The following is a 22,687-nucleotide window of genomic DNA, read 5'->3' on the forward strand; positions in this document are numbered from 1 at the left end:
AAGTAGTAATCACAAAATAAAAGGAATCCTAATCCTAAAACCTAAGAGAGAGGAGAGAGCCTCTCTCTCTAAAAACTACATCTAAAACCTAAAATTATGTATTATGAATATTGTATATCGTCTCTCTCAGTTGTTGTTTGATTCCCCCATTCTTTGGCTTATATTCTGTGTTTCTGGATTTGGAATTGAGCCGAAAAAAGGTCCAAAAATCGCTGGGGGCATTTTTTGTAGATTTCTGTACGTGGTGTCTGTCACGCGTTCGCGTTAGTGCCATTTCGTGCTAGGCACGCGGTCGCGTCATCCATGCGTTCGCGTCGCTGCCTTTTCTTCAAAACTCCATTTTTTGTGCTTTCCTTCTATTTTGTATGTTTTCTTTCTGTCCTCTAAGCCATTCCTGCCCTATGAAGCCTGAAAATACTTAACACACAAATCACGGCATCGAATGGTAATAAAGGATAATTAAAATTACTATTTTTAAAGCATAGGAAACATGGTTTTCACATATATCATAAAATAAGGAAGGAATAGTAAAACCATGCAATTTACATGAATAAGTGGGTGAAAAATTGATAGAAATACTCAATTTGAGCAAAAAATACATCATAAAATATGGGTTTATCAACCTTCCCACACTTAAACAATAGCATGTCCTCATGCTAAATCCAAGAGAAAGAGTAAAGGTAGAATGATGGAATCTTATGCAGTGCAATATTTTCTAAATGCAAACTACCTAAATGAATCATGCAATTCTAATTATTATCCACCTATATATATATATAGAGAGAGAGCTTACATGTGGTTAATTTGATTCATATTTTCAAGGAATCATATAGGCAAGCCTATATCATGTTAAAGCACTTTCACAATTGAGTTGGGTTAAAATATTTCACAAACTTGCAAGACAGTTAAATAATTAAATCTGGATATATAGAGATGAGCTATTGAACCCTCACTGGATTCTGTGTTTACTCTCTAGTCACTCAGTGTTTGGGGTTAATCACTCTATTCTTTTCTATTCATGCTTTCTAAAACTTTGTTCTTCATCTAACCAATCAACAAGTATACAATGTATACATACAAACATCATGAGGTCTTTTCAAGGTTGTAATGGGGCCAAGGTAAAGGTAAGGGTATATATAAGGCTAAGTGAGCTATAAGTTGAATCCTTAATTAGTCTAAGATCTCACCTAACATATACATACTCTATGAAAATTTTAAAATTATTTTGGTTTGCCCAGTTTTTCCCACTTTTGTGTCACATACTCATGTACTAAGTTTATTTTGTTTTTACCTCCATGTGCATTGATTCCTTTATTAAACTTATCATTGGGGCGAATCTGTCCCCTTATTTAATTACCTAAAAAATTTTATTATTATTATTATTATTATTATTATTATTATTATTTTGAAACAAGAACATAACATTTTCAATGCACATGGTATTTTCATTTATTTTGGTTTCATATGAGCATGCTCCCAAAATCTTTATTATTTTATTAATTTAATCCTTTCCTATCAACCCATGTTCCCGCATTTTTCCACACTTAGTGTGCATCATAATTTCTATCTTAAGCTAACCAAGGATTCAATTTGGGATTTTTAATTTGTTTTTGTGCTTAAGGCTAGTAATGTGGTTATAGAACAAAAGGGGATTAAAAGGCTCAAGGGGGCTAACAAAGGTGATGTAGGAGGTAGGCTTATTTGGGATAAGTGAGGAAAAATTCAAATAACGGCCTCAATCATATGCGGGTATGTATCTACATTCTATATTGGACATATAGATTAAAACAAAGTAAAGATTACAAGCATAGAAAAGAAGTGCGAAACACACAGGAATGAAATTTATGGTTGAATGTAACCATACAATTAAGCTCAAAAACTCACGGGTTGTGTGTTCGTTGGCTCAAAAACCATATATCAATTATGTATGTCATGCAAGTAGAAATCAAGAGTTCCTATTATTCTCAATGTGAATCTTAGGATGGCTCTTAAAAACTTAGTGTTCTTCCTTGAAGAAATGTTGTTAATTAACCAACATTTGTTGCTATATATATATAGTGTGTGGATTGTTGTGATTCTGTTATACTAAAGTTTCTAGTTTACTCTTTTTATTTCCAATTAATCCAAGCTATCGTATGCTAAAAGGGTAAACTAAACTAATTAATCCGTATATTCTATATCACAACTTAATAAGCTAAAAGTGCAACTAAACTAAATATCTAAGATAAATATATAAATCTAAGTGCAAAATGCAGAAATATTGTAAAAATATAGAAAAATGTGCAAGTACTGGAAGATAAATAAGATAAGATAAAATAAAAATAAAAATACAGAAAAATAAGCAAAATAGGATAAAAGAGAGTCTGAAAAGTGGTTCACCAAAATAAAGTTCGCCAGAGATGGCGACCTCCCTACACTTAAATAATAGCATCGTCCTCGATGCTTACTCAAGCTGGGTGTGAAGAAGTGTCATCTCCGGAAGGATGTGCAGTAGGTGTCTCTGTGGTGGTCTGAGGCTCTACAGTCTGGATGAGTGGGGGCTCTGCCTGTAGAGGGATTTTTGGATCAGCCGGCTGTATCGGATGTGGCTCCTCATGGTGTGGCGCAGCTTGCTCAGGTCCTGTTGTGAGGGATGATCTTCTTGCAGTCCGCGGTGGTTGGCTTCTCATCAGCAATCTCCCAGGGCACCTCAGCTCGGCGGCCCAACTGAGTAATCAAGTATGGAAAAGGGAGGGTGCCTCTGACATGGACCCTGGCCATGTAATACCGGATGAAGCGGGGCAGATATAAGTCCTTTCCTTCCATCACACACCAGATGAGGGTGATCATAGCAGCTGGCACCTCTGTCTCATGAGTGCTCAGCATCACATAGTTACTCAGAATCTGCTGCCAAAGCCGAGCCTCATCGTTCAGGTAGATGATCTTAATACCTTTAGGGGTCACTGTGGATTTGCCCATGACCCATGGGACAGTAGGATCAAGAGCTATAGTCCTCTTTACTGCGTCCCAGTCAAATCTCATAAATCGCATATCCTCCTCAGCCTTTTGGTAACCATCTGGCTGATTTGATTTAGGTTGGAGCTGAAGGATTTCTTCTATTGCTTCCTCAGTAACCAGTATCTGCTTGCCTCTGAGCTGTATTGCATCCAGGGATATTTTGATGTAGTTATAATAGAATTCTCTGACCCAGGATGAGTTGATCTCAGTCAAGTTTCGCTCCAAGAAAAACCAGCCTCTCTGTTTAATTTGGTCTGAAGTGTATTGTTTGAGTTCTTCTGGAATCTTGAGGGTCCTTTCCAGGTATAGGTTCCTGGAAGTGGAAAAAACTGGGTACTTCAGCTCACAGTATTTGTTTGCAAATTTTTTTGGGTCATTGGCAGGCACCAACTGATCAGCCTTTTCCTGTGAGGTGAAATTTTTTTCCCGCCAGGAATCGTTGTGGAGGATATCCAAAATAAATGTAAAGGCTTCTCCTCCTTTTCTTTTGCCTGTAGTTGCTTTGCCTTTTCCCTTACTTTTGGGATCAGACATCCTGAAAAGCAGAAGTTGTAGGATACAGTTTAAGAACTAGAGCAGGAAAATAGGTAAGCAAATAGGATTTATCAATATAAGCATAAAGGCAAAAGAGCAATAGAAGCATGAAATGAGTTAAATAAATGTAAGATTTTGGATTGTATGCAAGTTAGAAGTTTGAGAGTAAAAATCACAATCCAAGATATATGATATGTGAAGTTCTTGTTAATTAGGAAAAACAGTAATCATGCCTTGAATTAGAAAGTTAAAGTAGTTAGGTAAAAAGAAAAGTTAGAAAGTTAAAGTGGTTAGTAAGTAAAAAGAAAGTGAAAGTAAGTGGCATGATAATGGGTTTCCTAGTTAACAATAAATTCAGAAACTTGAAGAACAACCAACTCATATACAAGCAAAGATTTCAGTTTATTGATGATAACTTAAAAAAAAATTGCAAAAGGAAAAGGAAATCATCAATAATGCAATTTAGTAGTCCGGGAACCGGAAAGAGTGAGAATGCAAGCCCATTCATCCATGAATTGGCTAGCTTGAAACCAAATAGCACAAAATTTTGAATTTTCCAAAACCAATTCATGAATGGGAGTTGAGTAAAACAATTTGCTGAAAAAAATTTGGGCAGTATTCCGGCTAAAATTGGATGTTCCCGGGTAATAAACAGCAAGAAAATCAGTTCATATGACATTAAATAGTGCTAAAAAGATTAACAAATAGCAAGAACATTAAAGAACAGTCTAACAACAGCATCAAACATGAAAGAACAACATATGAACAGCATTATCATCACAGCAAATACAGAATTGCGAATCAGATAAAAAACAAGTAGCAAGAACGGCACAATTATCAGGCCTAAATCCACTAACCACATCCTAGCTACCTAACCACCTAAAATCCACTACAATCATGCATCTCTGACTATCCTAATTTGAACAGAAACTGAAAAATATGCAACTAACTAACTAACTAATAGAGGAATCGGTGTTCTGCGGAACCTGGTGTGTAGAGGAACAAATGTATGGATCAGAGAGATGGTGGGAGTGTGGTGGTGGTGTTGGTGATGCGGCGGCGGTTCAGGGTGGCGAGGCAGTGGGGGCTGTGTGGTGGGTGTGGGTATAAGGGGGTTATGGGGGAGGGAAGGAGAGGTGAGGAGGGGAGGCTTGGGGCGTGGTGGCCGGCGGTTGAGGGAGGCGACGGTGATGGCGGTTCGGCGATGGTGCGGGGGTGTCGCGGAGGGGGAAGAGTGGAGGGGAGAAGGAGGGAAGAATGGAAGGGGGTGGTTCGGTGAGGGTAGTGTGGTGGCGGGGGTGCGACGAGGCGGGGCGGTGGTGGCGGTGTCTGGTAGGTGGTAGTTGAGGGAGAGAAGAGAGAATGCAGAGGGGGTTTGGGGGGAGGGTATGGTGTTTAGGGACGCGAAAGGGTAGGGTTTCGCGTGGGTGGGTGTTAGTGATTTTGAATCCACGCGAACGCGTGGAGTACGCGATCGCGTGATTGGGGCAAAAAGGGAAACGACGCGAACGCGTCAGTGACGCGATTGCGTGAGTCAGGTAAAATGTAAGTGACACGTACGCGTGAAGCACGCGAACGCGTCGCTGAGAATTGTGCTAAACGCGCAGTTCCAACGTTATTTTGGTGCAACTCTCTGTTTCCAATAGGATCCATAAAATCCATGCAACGCGTACGCGTCGCTCATTCTTTTGCGTGGGATGTGTGTAGTGCAAGTGACGCGTTCGCGTCAGGGACACGAACGCGTGGGCCAATTTGTGCTAAATGCACACCAGCCGCATAATTCCAGCCCAACTTTTTGGGTGTTGGATCTTTACGCCGATTTCTAATCGACGCCCACGCGTGGCCTGTGCGCTCGCGTGGGGTCTTCTTTTTTTTTTAATGCAGGATGCAAAACCACCATTTTTATGCAATATGCAGAATGCAATGCTGATGTGTATGTTATGAATAAGTCCAGGTTCAATGAAAATAGAATAAAATAAAACTTAAAAATAAACAAAATGAAATAAGATTGAAAAAGGAACGATCATACCACGGTGGGTTGTCTCCCACCTAGCACTTTTAGTTAAAGTCCTTAAGTTGGACATTTGATGAGCTTTCTGCTATGGTGGCTTGTGCTTGAATTCATCCAAAAATCTCCACCACTATTTAGAATGCCAACAGCCTCCAGGGTCCCAAACTAGGCATGTAAAGCCCTTGAGCAAATTCGAACAGGTTTTCAGGTTCCCGAGGTGCTGATTTTCAGAATAGATTCCAGGATCCCAAACCTTGATTTTATATCTGCCTTTGTCTCGATCTCTGTTTTTCCAGCCAGGCGGTTTGGAAGTTGTATTCTCACTAAGATGACCAAACATCTTCCGAGACCCATGCAATCGAACTCGAAACCAATCCTACACTTCAAAGTGAAGCGTGGAACTTTGTTGAATCTTGCATACCAGCCTTGAGCACGAACCATTTCCCTTTTACTCTTAAAGCCGCAAAGAGCTCTAAGCTGGCCATCTGTTTCAAGCAAACCATATTCAAGTGGAAAAGTAAAGATAAAGGCTAAGGATTTTACCCACTTGAAATTTGTATTGGATGGTAATGGCCTTGGAAAAGGTGTTTCCAGTGGTTTTGCAAGCTCTACTCCCTTGTGTTCTTCTGTGAAATCTACCACTTCTTTGCAAACTTCTTCAGCTGCAATCACGTCTTGATCCAAGTCTTTGACATCTTCCTCATCACTCAAGTCATAATTTGGAGGTTGAGAAAAGTCTACCTCCGCATCATTTTCGCATTCACTTGGGGAAGATTCTTTACTCTCACAGAATTTACTTGCGGATACAAGTTCATTACTAGGATAACTTGACTCGTGATTATCATTATCAAGGAAACTCGCTTCTTGAGTTGTTCCATCCAGTTCTTCATAGGATACCTGCCTTGGGGGTTGTGCACTATCCTCCTTAGCATCAATTGCAATTTTCTTGATGGGATTTTCCACAATTCTGGATTCCCATGGAGGTTCAGCATCTCCTAAGTCTTCAACTAATTCTTCTTCTTCGATAATTTCAGCTTCCTCCACTTGTTCCATTACAAAATCATGCTCCTTACTATCCATTGGAGTTTCTAGTATCTCCTTCATGCTGCGTTCTTCATTAGATTGCCCACATGAAGCCATGGGGGTTCCTTGAGTGTCCGAACGTCGGGAAGGTAGTCTATTTATCGCTTGATTCAATTGGTGAAGTGTGGCATGAAATTTTTCAAATGTTTCCTTGAGTTGCTCCCTTGATTCTTGGGGTGATGGATATGGACATGGTGCATAGGGAAGTGGTGGTTCTTGGGAGTAATTGGGTTGGAGTTGGGGTGGATAAAGGTTGGGGTCATATGGAGGTGAATGGTGGTAGTTGGCTTGTGAGTGTGGTGGTTCAAAGCTGTGTTGAGGAGGTGGTTCATAGGCATATGACGGGGCTTGTCGGTAATTACAAGGGGGTCCACCTATCTATCATCTTGGTACGTATCTCGGAATGGTTTTTGACCATAGTAATTTGGTGGGTGATGGTTGTTATGAAGGGGTCCACCATAACTATTGTATCTACATGCATTGTTGAATTGTCATCGTCCATGGTAGTTTGGAAGGTGTTGTTGCCTAAAGGGTTGATCAGATTCTCGTGGCTCCGTCTATCTCTGATTGTTTTGACCTTGATGCATGTTTCTGTTGTAGCTTCCATTCCTTTCAACAATATTATCGTAACCAAACCCAAAAGCGACGGGGGTGAGAACTCATAATAGTTAATAAAAATTAAAAACAAAAATAAAAACAAATAAACAAGTAAAAGAAAATATTTACAATAACAAAAAATAAGGCACACAGTTGCAGCTCCCCGGCAACGGCGCCATTTTGACGAACTGGATTTTTTGCCAGTAAAGAATTTCATAAAAATAATCGCGTTGTAGATATAGTTTCTAAACTGACAGAAAATCCTTTCGTACAAAAACTTTGGTTGTCACAAGTAACAAAACCCAATAAAATTTATAATCGAAATATTCAAACCTCAGGTCGTCTCTCAAGGAATTGCAGGCAGTATGATTTATTATTGGTTATGGAAAATTGTATATTTTTGGGTTTTTGAAATAAGGGACAAGTAATTTAAATGACAAGGAAAAATAGATTGATAATAATAAAATCTCTTGGCAAGGTATAAGAATTGGAATTTCTATCCTATTTATCCTTATCAGGTGTGATGAGAATTTGGTTTTAATCCCACTTAGTTAACCCTTACTGAACAAAGGAAAGTCAAGTGGACTGATTAATCTGATCCTCAAGTCCTAGTTAATTCCTGTGGAAAGACTGGCTTTAGAATGATTCAAATCAATCAGCAACTCCAATTTCAATCAACAGCTGAGTTTGATAACTCAAGTGTTACCAATTACTTAACCAAAGCCAAAATAGAAAATAAATCTAAATTAAATTGAAAGCATCATAAATAGAATATAAAAATCGTTAATCTGAAATACCTCTCTTCATAGTCTATTTTCATGCATGTATTTACTCTGCTGTATATAGAAGTAGGCAAGGAACTAAGTTTGGTGTTCCCACACCAACTTAAGTTCAGAAAATTACAAGCATACATGCATTCTAACCATCTCTCAAGTGCTTGGGGAACAAGAAACTTCCAATAACTTTGCAGGAAGTCAATCAATCTCATGGAGGGTAAGTGGTGCACGAAATTGTGATCACTACTTTGTCCATATTCAAATAATCCCCGGTCATGAACCCCAAAAACTTGGTGTTCAATCCCATGGCATTACACAACTTCGCACAACTAACCAGCAAGTGCACTGGGTCGTCCAAGTAATACCTTACGTGAGTAAGGGTCGATCCCACGGGGATTGTTGGTATGAAGCAAGCTATGGTCACCTTGTAAATCTCAGTCAGGCAGACTCAATTGGGTATAGTGATAAACGAATAAAGCATAAAGATAAAGATAGAGATACTTATGTAATTCATTGGTAGGAACTTCAGATAAGCGTATGAAGATGCCTTCCCTTCCGTCTCTCTGCTTTCCTACTGTCTTCATCCAATCCTTCTTACTCCTTTCCATGGCAAGCTTATGCAAGGGTTTCACCGTTGTCAGTGGCTACCTCCCATCCTCTCATTGGAAATGTTCAACGCACCCTGTCACGGCATGGCTATCCATCTGTCGGTTCTCAATCAGGCCGGAATAGAATCCAGTGATTCTTTTGCGTCTGTCACTAACGCCCCGCCCTCAGGAGTTTGAAGCACGTCACAGTCATTCAGTCATTGAATCCTACTCAGAATACCACAGACAAGGTTAGACCTTCCGGATTCTCTTGAATGCCGCCATCAGTTCTCGCCTATACCACGAAGACTCTGATCTCACGGAATGGCTGGCTCGTTTGTCAGGCGAGTACTCGGTTGTCAGGCGATCAACCATGCATCGTGTTATCAGGAATCCAAGAGATATTCACTAGAGCTTTGATTGCTTGTAGAACAAGAATGGTTGTCAGTCACCTTGTTCATGAGTGAGAATGATGATGAGTGTCACGGATCATCACATTCATCAAGTTGAAGAACAAGTGATATCTTGGACAAAGAACAAGCGGAATTGAATAGAAGAACAATAGTAATTGCATTAATACTCGAGGTACAGCAGAGCTCCACACCTTAATCTATGGTGTGTAGAAACTCCACCGTTGAAAATACATAAGCATAAGGTCTAGGCATGGCCGTGAGGCCAGCCTCCCAAATGATCTAAGATAGCATAAAACTCAAAGATAGCTACCCAGATATCTCAAATACAATAGTACAAGGTCCTACTTATAGAAAACTAGTAGCCTAAGGTGTACAAAGATGAGTAAATGACATAAAGATCCACTTCCGGGCCCACTTGGTGTGTGCTTGGGCTGAGCAATGAAGCATTTTTCGTGTAGAGACTCCTCTTGGAGTTAAACGCCAGCTTTTATGCCAGTTTGGGCGTTTAACTCCCATTTGGGTGCCAGTTCCAGCGTTTAACGCTGGGATTTCTTGAGGTGACTTTGAACGCCGGTTTGGGCCATCAAATCTTGGGCAAAGTATGGACTATCATATATTGCTGGAAAGCCCAGGATGTCTGCTTTCCAACGCCGTTAAGAGCGCGCCAATTGGGCTTCTGTAGCTCCATAAAATCCACTTCGAGTGCAGGGAGGTCAGAATCCAACAGCATCTGCAGTCCTTTTTAGTCTCTGAATCAGATTTTTGCTCAGGTCCCTCAATTTCAGCCAGAAAATACCTGAAATCACAGAAAAACACACAAACTCATAGTAAAGTCCAGAAAAGTGAATTTTAACTAAAAACTAATAAAAATATACTAAGAACTCAACTAAAACTACTAAAAACATACTAAAAACAATGCTAAAAAGCGTACAAATTATCCGCTCATCACAACACCAAACTTAAATTGTTGCTTGTCCCCAAGCAACTGAAGATCAAATAAGATAAAAAGAAGAGAATATGCAATGAACTCCAAAAACATCTATGAAGATCAGTATTAATTAGATGAGCGGGGCTTTTAGCTTTTTGCCTCTGAATAGTTTTGGCATCTCACTTTATCCTTTGGAATTCAGAATGATTGGCTTCTTTAGGAACTCAGAATCCAGATAGTGTTATTGATTCTCCTAGTTAAGTATGATGATTCTTGAACACAGCTACTTATTGAGTCTTGGCCGTGGCCCAAAGCACTCTGTCTTCCAGTATTACCACCGGATACATACATGCCACAGACACATAATTGGGTGAACCTTTTCAGATTGTGACTCAGCTTTGCTAAAGTCCCCAATTAGAGGTGTCCAGGGTTCTTAAGCACACTCTTATTGCCTTGGATCACAACTTTATTCTTTCTTTTTCTTTCTTTTCTTTCTTTCTTTTTTTTTCGTTTTTTTTTTTCGTTTTTTTTTTCGCCTCTCTCTTTTTTTTTTGTATTCACTGCTTTTTCTTGCTTCAAGAATCATTTTTATGATTTTTCAGATCCTCAGTAACATGTCTCCTTTTTCATCATTCTTTCAAGAGCCAACATCCATGAATCACAAATTCAAAAGACATATGCACTGTTCATGCATACATTCAGAGAGCAAAAGTAATGCCACCACATCAAAATAATTAAACTGCTATAAAATTCAAAATTCATGCAATTCTTTTTCTTTTTCAATTAAGAACGTTTTTATTCAAGAAAGGTGATGGATTCATAGGACATTCATAACTTTAAGGCATAGACACTAAGACACTAATGATCACAAGACACAAACATGGACAAACATAAGCATTAATTTTCGAAAAACAGAAAATAAAGAACAAGGAGATTAAAGAACGGGTCCACCTTAGTGATGGCGGCTCTTTCTTCCTCTTGAAGATCCTATGGAGTGCTTGAGCTCCTCAATGTCTCTTCCTTGTCTTTGTTGCTCCTCTCTCATGATTCTTTGATCTTCTCTAATTTCATGGAGGAGAATGGAATGTTCTTGGTGCTCCACCCTTAGTTGTCCCATGTTGGAACTCAGTTCTCTTAGGGAGGTGTTGATTTGCTCCCAATAGTTTTGTGGAGGAAAGTGCATCCCTTGAGGTATCTCAGGAATTTCATGATGAGTGAGATCTCTTGTTTGCTCCATCCTTTTCTTAGTGATGGGCTTGAGGTCATGCCTTTTCAGTTGAACCGGCTTCCTTCTTGAATCTCTCCTTCATTGAACGCCCTCTTCATAGATGTCTATGAGGACTTGGTCCAACCTTTGATCAAAGTTGACCCTTCTTCATGGCCACAACTTCATAGAAGTGGTCTTGATGCACCCTTGAGATGAATCTCTCCATCTCCCATGACTCGGAGGTGGAAGCTTTTGCCTTCCCTTTCCTCTTTCTAGAGGTTTCTCCGGCCTTGGATGCCATAAATGGTTATGGAAAAACGAAAAAGCAACGCTTTTACCACACCAAACTTAAAAGGTTTGCTCGTCCTCGAGCAAAAGAAGAAAGAAGAGAGTAGAAGAAGAAGAAATGAGGAAGAGGGAGATGGTGGTGTGTTCGGCCAAAGAGGGGGAGAAGTGGTGTTTAGGTTGTGTGAAAATGAAGGAGTGAAGAAGGGTATTTATAGGAGAGAGGGGAGATGGTGTTCGGCCATTATGGGTGGGTTTGGGAGGGAAAGTAGTTTGAATTTGAAGGGTGAGGTTGGTGGGGTTTTGTGAAGGATGGATGTGAGTGGTGAAGAGAAAGATGGGAGTTGATAGGTGAAGGGTTTTTGGGGAAGAGGTATTGAGGTGATTGGTGAATGGGAGAAGAAGAGAGAGGGTGGTGGTGGGGTTGGTGGGGGTCCTGTGGGGTCCACAGATCCTGTGGTGTCAAGGAAAAGTCATCCCTGCACCAAATGTTGCTCAAAATCACGTTTTAAGCCATTTCTGGCGTTAAACGCCGGGCTGGTGCCCATTCCTGGCGTTTAACGCCAGGTTCTTGCCCTTTTCTGGCGTTTAACGCCAGTCTGGTGCCCCTTTCTGGCGTTAAACGCCCAGAATGGTGCCAGACTGGGCGTTAAACGCCCAACTGCTAGGCTTACTGGCGTTTGAACGCCAGCAACATCTTCCTCCAGGGTGTGCTGTTTTTCTTCCTGTTTTTCATTTTGTTTTTGCTTTTTCAATGGATTTTGTGACTTCTTATGATCATCAACCTACAAAAAGGATAAAATAACAAAAGGAAATAGTTAATTATAAAACATTGGGTTGCCTCCCAACAAGCGCTTCTTTAATGTCATTAGCTTGACAGAGGGCTCTCATGGAGCCTCACAGATACTCAGAGCAATGTGGGAACCTCCCAACACCAAACTTAGAGTTTGAATGTGGGGGTTCAACACCAAACTTAGAGTTTGGTTGTGGCCTCCCAACACCAAACTTAGAGTTTGACTTTGGGGGCTCTATTTGTCTCTGTTTTGAGGGAAGCTCTTCAAGCTTCATCTCCATGGTGACAGAGGGATATCCTTGAGCCTTAAACACCAAGGATTTTTCATTCACTTGAATGATCAGTTCACCTCTATCAACATCAATCACAGCCTTTGCTGTGGCTAGGAAGGGTCTGCCAAGAATGATGGATTCATCCATGCACTTCCCAGTCTCTAGGACTATGAAATCAGTAGGGATGTAATGGTCTTCAATTTTTACCAAAACATTCTCTACAAGTCCATGAGCTTGTTTTCTTGAGTTGTCTGCCATCTCCAATGAGATTCTTGCAGCTTGTACCTCAAAGATCCCTAGCTTCTCCATTACAGAGAGAGGCATGAGGTTCACACTTGACCCTAAGTCACACAGGGCCTTCTTGAAGGTCATGGTGCCTATGGTACAAGGTATGGAAAACTTCCCAGGATCTTGTCTCTTTTGAGGTAATTTCTGCCTAGACAAGTCATCTAGTTCTTTGGTGAGCAACGGAGGTTCATCTTCCCAAGTCTCATTTCCAAATAACTTGTCATTTAACTTCATGATTGCTCCAAGGTATTTAGCAACTTGCTCTTCAGTGACATACTCATCCTCTTCAGAGGAGGAATACTCTTCAGAGCTCATGAAAGGCAGAAGTAAGTCCAATGGAATCTCTATGGTCTCATTTTGAGCCTCAGATTCCCATGGTTCCTCATTGGGGAACTCAGAGGAGGTTGGTGCACGCCCATTGAGGTCTTCCTCAGTGGCGTCCACCTCCTCTCTTTCCTCTCCATATTCGGCCATGGTTATGGCTTTGCACTCTCCTTTTGGATTTTCTTCTGTATTACTTGGGAGAGTATTAGGAGGGAGTTCAGTAACTTTCTTGTTCAGCTGACCCACTTGTCCTTCCAAATTTCTAATGGAGGACCTTGTTTCATTCATGAAACTTTGAGTGGTTTTGATTAGATCAGAGACCATTGTTGCTAAGTCAGAGGTATTCTGCTTAGACTCTCTGTCTGTTGCTGAGAAGATGATGGAAAAGGCTTGTTATTGCTAAACCTGTTTCTTCCACCATTATTATTATTGAAACCTTGTTGAGGTCTCTCTTGATTCTTCCATGAGAGATTTGGGTGATTTCTCCATGAAGAATTATAGGTGTTTCCATAGGGTTCTCCCATGTAATTCACCTCTTCCATTGAAGGGTTCTCAGGATTATAAGCTTCTTCCTCAGATGAAGCATCCTTAGTACTGCCAGGTGCATTTTGCATTCCAGACAGACTTTGAGAAATCAAATTGACTTGTTGAGTCAATATCTTGTTCTGAGCCAGTATGGCATTCAGAGTGTCAATCTCAAGAACTCCTTTCTTCTGATTAGTCCCATTGTTCACAGGATTCCTTTCAGAAGTGTACATGAATTGGTTATTTGCAACCATCTCAATTAGTTCCTGAGCCTCTGTAGGCGTCTTCTTCAGATGAAGAGATCCTCCAGCAGAGCTATCCAAAGACATCTTGGATAGTTCAGAGAGACCATCATAGAAAATACCTATGATGCTCCACTCAGAAAGCATGTCTGAGGGACATTTTCTGATTAATTGTTTGTATCTTTCCCAAGCTTCATAGAGGGATTCTCCATCCTTCTGTCTGAAGGTTTGGACTTCCACTCTAAGCTTACTCCATTTTTGAGGTGGAAAGAACTTTGCCAAGAAGGCATTGACTAGCTTTTCCCAAGAGTCCAGGCTATCCTTAGGTTGTGAGTCCAACCATATTCTAGCTCTGTCTTTTACAGCAAAAGGGAATAGCATCAGTCTGTAGACCTCAGGGTCAACCCCATTAGTCTTGACTGTGTCACAGATTTGCAAGAATTCAGCTAAAAACTGATGAGGATCTTCCATTGGAAGTCCATGGAACTTGCAATTCTGTTGCATTAGAGAAACTAATTGAGGCTTAAGCTCAAAGTTGTTTGCTCCAATGGCAGGGATAGAGATGCTTCTCCCATAGAAGTTGGGAGTAGGTGCAGTAAAGTCACCCAGCACCTTCCTTGCATTGTTGGCATTGTTATTGTTTTCGGCTGCCATGTGTTCTTCTTCTTTGAAGAATTCGGTCAGGTCCTCTAAAGAGAGTTGTGCTTTGGCTTCTCTTAGCTTTCGCTTCAAGGTTCTCTCAGGTTCAGGGTCAGCTTCAACAAGAATGCCTTTGTCTCTGCTCCTGCTCATATGAAAGAGAAGAGAAAAAGAAAATGTGGAATCCTCTATGTCACAGTATAGAGATTCCTTGAGGTGTCAGAGGAAAAGAAAAATAGAAGAGAAGAAGGTAGAAGAATTCGAACTTGATTAGATAGAGTTCGAATTGTGCATTAAGAAGGAGTAGTACTCTATAAATAGAAGGATGTGGGAAGGAGGGAAGAGGATTTTCAAAAATTAATTAAAAAGATGTCAAAAACATTTAAAAATTGATTGATAATTTTCGAAAATTGAAAGTGGAAAAGAAATCAAGTGATTTTTGAAAAAGATTTTGAAATTAGAAATTAAGAAGATTTGATTGAAAACTATTTTGAAAAAGATGAGGTTGAGAAGATATGATTGGTTAAAAAAATGTGATTGAGAAGATATGATTTGAAAACAATTAAAAAAAAGATTTGATTTTAAAAATTAATGACTTGCCTAACAAGAAAAGATATGATTCAAACATTAAACCTTTCTCAACAGAAAAGGCAACAAATTTGAGATGTTCAATCAAATCATTAATTGTTAGTAAGTATCTTTGAAAAAGGAAAGAAATTGATTTTGAAAACATTTGATTGAAAAGATATGATTTGAAAAAGATTTGATTTTGAAAAACTTTGAAAACTTGAAAAAAAATTGATTTGAAAACAAAATTCTTCCCCCTTTGCCATCCTGGCGTTAAACGCCCAGAATGGTGCACATTCTGGCGTTTAACGCCCAAAATGCACCCTTTTTGGGCGTTAAACGCCCAACCAGGTACCCTGACTGGCGTTTAAACGCCAGTCTGTCTTCTTCACTGGGCATTTTTGAATGCCCAGCTTTTTCTGTGTAATTCCTCTGCAGTATGTTCTGAATCTTCAATTCTTTGTATTATTGACTTGAAAAGACACAAATTAAAAATATTTTTGGATTTTTAATAATCAAAATGCAACAAGAATCAAATAACAATGCATGCAAGACACCAAACTTTAGCAGTTTGTATACTACTGACACTATATGAGACACATAAACACTCAAGCCAAAAGAATTCAAAGATCAGAGTAAGAAAGCATCAAGAATTACTTGAAGATCCTTAGGACACATGAATGAATGCATGCAATTGACACCAAACTTAAGATGAGACACTAGACTTAAGCAAGAAACATCAGATATTTTTGGTTTTTATGATTTTGTGAATTTTTTGTGTTTTTTCGAAAATTAAGTGGAAAAAGATATCAAAATTCTTAATGAGAATTCCAGGAATCAGTGCAATGCTAGTCTAAGACTCCGGTCCAGGAATTAGACATGGCTTCACAGCCAGCCAAGCTTTCAAAGAAAGCTTCGGTCCAAAACACTAGACATGGCCAAAGGCCAGCCAAGCCTTAGCAGATCACTGCTCCAAAAGCAAAATTGATAAAAATCAACAAGCTCTTGTGATGATAAGTTGAAACCTCGGTCCAATGAGATTAGACATGGCTTCTCAGCCAGCCAGATTTCAACAAATCCTCATGAAACTCTAGAATTTATCTTCAAGAATTTTGAAAAAAAATACCTAATCTAAGCAACAAGATGAACCGTCAGTTGTCCATACACAAACAATCCCTGGCAACGGCGCCAAAAACTTGGTGCACGAAATTGTGATCACTACTTTGTCCATATTCAAATAATCCCCGGTCATGAACCCCAAAAACTTGGTGTTCAATCCCATGGCATTACACAACTTCGCACAACTAACCAGCAAGTGCACTGGGTCGTCCAAGTAATACCTTACGTGAGTAAGGGTCGATCCCACAGAGATTGTTGGTATGAAGCAAGCTATGGTCACCTTGTAAATCTCAGTCAGGCAGACTCAATTGGGTATAGTGATAAACGAATAAAGCATAAAGATAAAGATAGAGATACTTATGTAATTCATTGGTAGGAACTTCAGATAAGCGTATGAAGATGCCTTCCCTTCCGTCTCTCTGCTTTCCTACTGTCTTCATCCAATCCTTCTTACTCCTTTCCATGGCAAGCTTATGCAAGGGTTTCACCGTTGTCAGTGGCTACCTCCCATCCTCTCATTGGAAATGTTCAACGCACCCTGTCACGGCACGGCTATCCATCTGTCGGTTCTCAATCAGGCCGGAATAGAATCCAGTGATTCTTTTGCGTCTGTCACTAACGCCCCGCCCTCAGGAGTTTGAAGCACGTCACAGTCATTCAGTCATTGAATCCTACTCAGAATACCACAGACAAGGTTAGACCTTCCGGATTCTCTTGAATGCCGCCATCAGTTCTCGCCTATACCACGAAGACTCTGATCTCACGGAATGGCTGGCTCGTTTGTCAGGCGAGCACTCGGTTGTCAGGCGATCAACCATGCATCGTGTTATCAGGAATCCAAGAGATATTCACTAGAGCTTTGATTGCTTGTAGAACAAGAATGGTTGTCAGTCACCTTGTTCATGAGTGAGAGTGATGATGAGTGTCACGGATCATCACATTCATCAAGTTGAAGAACAAGTGATATCTTGGACAAAGAACAAGCGGAATTGAATAGAAGAACAATAGTAATTGCATTAATACTCGAGGTACAGCAGAGCTCCACACCTTAATCTATGGTGTGTAGAAACTCCACCGTTGAAAATACATAAGCATAAGGTCTAGGCATGGCCGTGAGGCCAGCCTCCCAAATGATCTAAGATAGCATAAAACTCAAAGATAGCTACCCAGATATCTCAAATACAATAGTACAAGGTCCTACTTATAGAAAACTAGTAGCCTAAGGTGTACAAAGATGAGTAAATGACATAAAGATCCACTTCCGGGCCCACTTGGTGTGTGCTTGGGCTGAGCAATGAAGCATTTTTCGTGTAGAGACTCCTCTTGGAGTTAAACGCCAGCTTTTATGCCAGTTTGGGCGTTTAACTCCCATTTGGGTGCCAGTTTCAGCGTTTAACGCTGGGATTTCTTGAGGTGACTTTGAACGCCAGTTTGGGCCATCAAATCTTGGGCAAAGTATGGACTATCATACATTGCTGGAAAGCCCAGGATGTCTACTTTCCAACGCCGTTGAGAGCGCGCCAATTGGGCTTCTGTAGCTCCATAAAATCCACTTCGAGTGCAGGGAGGTCAGAATCCAACAGCATCTGCAGTCCTTTTTAGTCTCTGAATCAGATTTTTGCTCAGGTCCCTCAATTTCAGCCAGAAAATACCTGAAATCACAGAAAAACACACAAACTCATAGTAAAGTCCAGAAAAGTGAATTTTAACTAAAAACTAATAAAAATATACTAAGAACTCAACTAAAACTACTAAAAACATACTAAAAACAATGCCAAAAAGCGTACAAATTATCCGCTCATCAGTAAGACGCACCATCATTTAAGGAGATAGAAAAGGATACAAAAGCTATGGATGATGATGGCAAGGAGGAAGCTAGAAGACACTACCAAGAAGGTTGTGTTGTTACTTAATCCCTGCTGCTGTTAAAAGTCTGATTTGGAAGTACAATTATACCCCTGCTGAGTAGTATCATTCTAGTTATAATTCATTGGCATCCTGTTTGCCTGTTTGTTTGTCTTCAAGCTTGCTAGTTGATAAACCCATATTTTATGATATATATTGTGCTCAATTCAAGAGATTCATTCAATCCTTCACTCACTTATTCATGTAAATTGCATGGTTTTACCTTCCATTCCTTACTATGTGATATATGTGAAAAACATATTTCCTATGCTTTAAAAATAATTATTTTTAATTACCCTTCATTACCATTCGATGCCGTGATTTGTGTGTTAAGTAGTTTCAGATCTTCTAAGGCAGGAATGGCTTAAAGGATGGAAAGAAAACATACAGAAATGGAAGGAAAGCACAAAATGGAGTTTTTGAAGAAAATGGCGCGACGCGAACGCATGGATGACGCGGCCGCATGCCTAGTGCGAAAAGGGCGCGACGCAAATGCGTGACTGACGTAGACGCGCGCCATGAGCAGAACACAGATGACGCAGACGCATGACTGAAGCGAACGCGTGATAAGGAAAACTCCAGATGACGCGACCGCATGACCCACGCAGATGCGTGACAGACGCCACGCACCCAAAATTATAGAAAACGCTCCCAGCGATTTTTGAAACCCTTTTTGGCCCAGATCCAAGTCCAGAAGGCACAGATTAGAGGTTATGAAGTGGGGGAATGCATCCATTCAGAGGGAGATCTCCAATTATTTACTTTTCATAGTTTAGATGTAGTTTTTAGAGAGAGAGGTTCTCTCCTCTCTCTTAGGTTTTAGGATTAGGATTTCTTATTATTTCAAGTTAGTATTCCAACTCTTTATCAGGTTCAATGTTCCCTTTTTAATTACTTTGACAATTTAATTTATGAAATCTTCCATGTTACATATGATTCTCTTAATTAATGTTATTTGAGGTATTTCAGTTTATGATTGCTTTCTTTTATTTATGTTACTGTTGCTTCCAATCTGAAGACATTTTTATTCGAGTAAGTTTACTTTTCCCCTTTTGGCCTTGGTTAAGCAATTGGTAACTCATGAGTTATCAAACTCAACGTGATTGATAATTATTATCTTTGCTAATTGAATTGAACTTCAATAACTCCATTCCTTTCTTAGGAATTGACCAGGACATGAGGATCAAACTAATTGGTCCACTTGACCTTCCTTTGCTTTAGTAAAGGCTAACTAAGTGGGATTAAAACTCAATTCTCATCACCATTGATAAGGATAACTAGGATAGGACTTCCAATTTCTCATACCTTGTCGAGAGTTTATTTTATAGTTATTTATTTATTTTTATTGTCATTTAAATTACGTGTTCCTTACTTTCACACCCCAATTTGCAAAACTCATAACCAATAATAAGAACATACCTCCCTACAATTCCTTGAGAAGACGACCCGAGGTTTGAATACTTCGGTTATCAATTTTAAAAGGGGTTTGTTACTTGTGACAACCAAAATGTTTGTAAGAAAGGACTTTTGTTGGTTTAGAAGCCATACCTGCAACGAAGATTTATTTGCGAATTTTTAGACCACGCAAAAGTTCTCTCTTCAAAATGGCGTCGTTGCCGGGAAACTGCAAACGTGTGCCTTATTATTGGTTATTGTAAATATTTTTTCTTTTATTTGTTTATTTGTTTTTGTTTTGCCCTTTTTTATTTTTTTATTAGCTACTATGAATTCTCACCCCTCTCGCTTTGAGTTTGGTTCTAATATTGTTGAAGGGAACGGAAGTTATAGTAGGAACGTGCATCAGGGTCAGAGAAATCAAAGATGGATGGAGCCAAGAGGATTTGATCAACACCCTCCAAGATATCATGGACAAAGACCATTCTACAATGTATACCAAGCTGATAGATATGGTGGATAACCTTGTAACTACCAACAAGCCCCACCCTGTGCCTATAGACCATCCTCTCAACATAACTTTGAACCATCACACTCACAAGCTTCTTTTCACCATTCACCACCATACGATCCTTATTTACCCCAATTCCAATCTAATTACTCCCAAACACCACCACTTCCCTATGTACCATGTCCAAATCCATCACCTCGAGAATCACAGGCTCGCCTCAAGGAAACAGTAGATCAACTTCATACAACCCTTCATCAGCTGGAGCAAGCAATACATCAATTATCTTCCAGACGTTTAGACCCTCAAGGAACTCCAATAGCTTTATGTGGAGAATCTAATGACGAACGTAGCATGAAGGAGACACTAGAAACCCCAGTGGGCAGTAATGAGCATAACTTTGTTCTGGAACAATTGGAGGAAGCTCAAATTATCCAAGAAGAAGAAGTACTGATTGAAGATTTAGGAGATGCTGAACCTCCATGGGAATCCAGAGTTGTGAAAAATTCCGTCAAGGACGTTACAATTAATGCTAAGGAGGGTAGTGCACAACCCCCAAAGCAAGTATTTCATGAAGAACTAGACGGAATAACCCAAGACGCACGTTTCCTTGATGATGATAGTCTCAAGTCAAGTTCTCCTAGTAATGAACTTGCATCTGCAAGTGAATTCTCTGAGATTGAAGAACCTTATCCAAGTGAATACGAAGATGATGTCGAGGTAGATTTTTCTCAACCTCCAACTTATGACTTGAGTGATGCGGAAGATGTCGAAGACTTTGATCAAGACGTGGTTGCATTTGAAGAAGTTTGCAAGGAAGTGGAGGAATTCGCAGAAGATTACAAGGGAGTAGAACTTACAGAACCACTGGAAACACCTATCCCAAGGCCATTACCACCCAATACAAGCTTTAAGTGGGTACAATCTTTAACCTTTAACTTTATTTTTCCACTTGAATATGGTTTGCCTGAAACAGATGGCCAGCTTAGAGCTCTCTGCGGCTTTAAGAGTAAGAGGGAAATGGCTCGTACTCAGAGCTGGTGCACAAGGTTCAATAAGGTTCCACGCTTCAATTCGAAGTGCACGGATTGGTATCATGTTCAATCGAATGGATCTCGGAAAATGTTTGGTCATCTTGGTGAGAATCTAATTTCTAAACCGCCCGGATGGAAAAATATAGATCAAGGCGAAGGCGGATTTAAAAGCAAAGTTTGGGATCCTGAAAAATATTCTGATATTCGTCACCCCGGAAACCTGAAAATTTGTTTGAAGCTGCTCAGAAGCTTTACATGCCTAGTTTGGGACCCCGGAGGCTGTTGGCATTCCAAACATTGGTGGAGATTTCTGGATGAATTTAAGCATAAGCCACCATAACAGAAAGCTCATCCAATGTCCAACATAAGGACTTTAACTAAAAGTGCTAGGTGGGAGACAACCCACCATGATATGGTCGTTTCTTTTTCAATTTTTATTTCGTACTATTTGATTTTATGTTATATTATTTTTATTGAATCTGGATGTTATTCATAGCATTTGCATTAGCATTGCATACTGCATAATTGCATACTTGCATATATAAAAAAAGAGGAAAGTGTGCGACGAGATCGCATCGCTAAAGCATTCGGGACAGTTGTGAAAAACTCCTACCATGCGTCCGCGTCAATCACGCGAACGCGTGATCTGGAAATCGGCGTAAAAATCCAACGCCTAGAAATCTGGGGTGGAATCGTGCGGCTATTATGCGTTTAGCACAAAAGGGCCCACGCGTTCGCGTCAATCTTGCGAACGCGTCACTTACAAAACATCCATCCCACGCGAAAGCATGAGCGACGTGTTCGCGTCACGTGGATTGTACAACACCCCAAAGGAGACAGAGAGTTGCGCTGAAACGACGCTGGAATTGTGCGTTTAGCACAATTTCCAGCGACGCGGTCGCATGCCTCACGCGACCGCGTCATTCATCCTTTTACCCATTCCATGCGATCGCGTCACTCACGCGATCGCGTCAACCCCCCGTCCACCCTAGCCACGCGACCGCGTGCCCCACGCGTTCGCGTGGATTCAATTTCACTAACCCCCAGTGACGCGAAACCCTACCCCACGCGCCCCATTCTCCCCCCCAAACCCCCCACTGCTCCCTCTCTACCCCCTCGCCACCCACAACCACCACCACCACCCCAACCTACTCCAACCGCCGCACCACCCTCGACCACCCAGCCACGACCGCGACGCCACCCCCCTTCTTCCTTCCCTCTCTTTCTTCTCTTTCTCCTCTCTTCTTCCCTCCACCACCGCTGCCCCCCTCCGCGGCCACCACCACCACCGCACCAACACCACCCCACTCCTACCACCTCTCTTCGTTCCATACTTGTGCCTCTAACCACCAGGTTCCGCCGAACGCCGCTTTTCTTTCATACGTCGTTAGTTGCATATTTCTCAGTTTATGTTTAAATTTAGGATAGTTAGAGATGTATGTTGTAGTGGATTCTAGGTGGTTAGGTTGCTAGGATGTGGTTAGTGGATTTAGGCCTGATTCATTGCGCTGTTCTTGCTACTTGTTTTATAATTTTTGCAATTCTACTGTTGCTGTGATGATTAGTATTGTTCATATGATGTTCTCACTGTTCATGCTGCTATTGCGACTGCTCTTTCATGTTCATATTATTTATGTCTATTTACAGATTTGTTTTAA

The 22,687-nt window shown here is 40.5% G+C and overlaps 1 non-coding gene across 1 annotated transcript; it reads left to right on the forward strand.

The window, feature by feature from the left end:
• Positions 1–14,003: 14,003 nt before the first annotated feature.
• On the forward strand, positions 14,004–14,111 carry LOC130971340 (small nucleolar RNA R71). Its single transcript, XR_009082564.1, has one exon. It is a non-coding gene; the product is annotated as a small nucleolar RNA R71 (small nucleolar RNA).
• The last annotated feature ends 8,576 nt before the right edge of the window (positions 14,112–22,687 follow it).

This window comes from Arachis stenosperma, chromosome 3 (assembly GCF_014773155.1).
Source record: "Arachis stenosperma cultivar V10309 chromosome 3, arast.V10309.gnm1.PFL2, whole genome shotgun sequence".
NCBI lineage: Eukaryota > Viridiplantae > Streptophyta > Magnoliopsida > Fabales > Fabaceae > Arachis > Arachis stenosperma.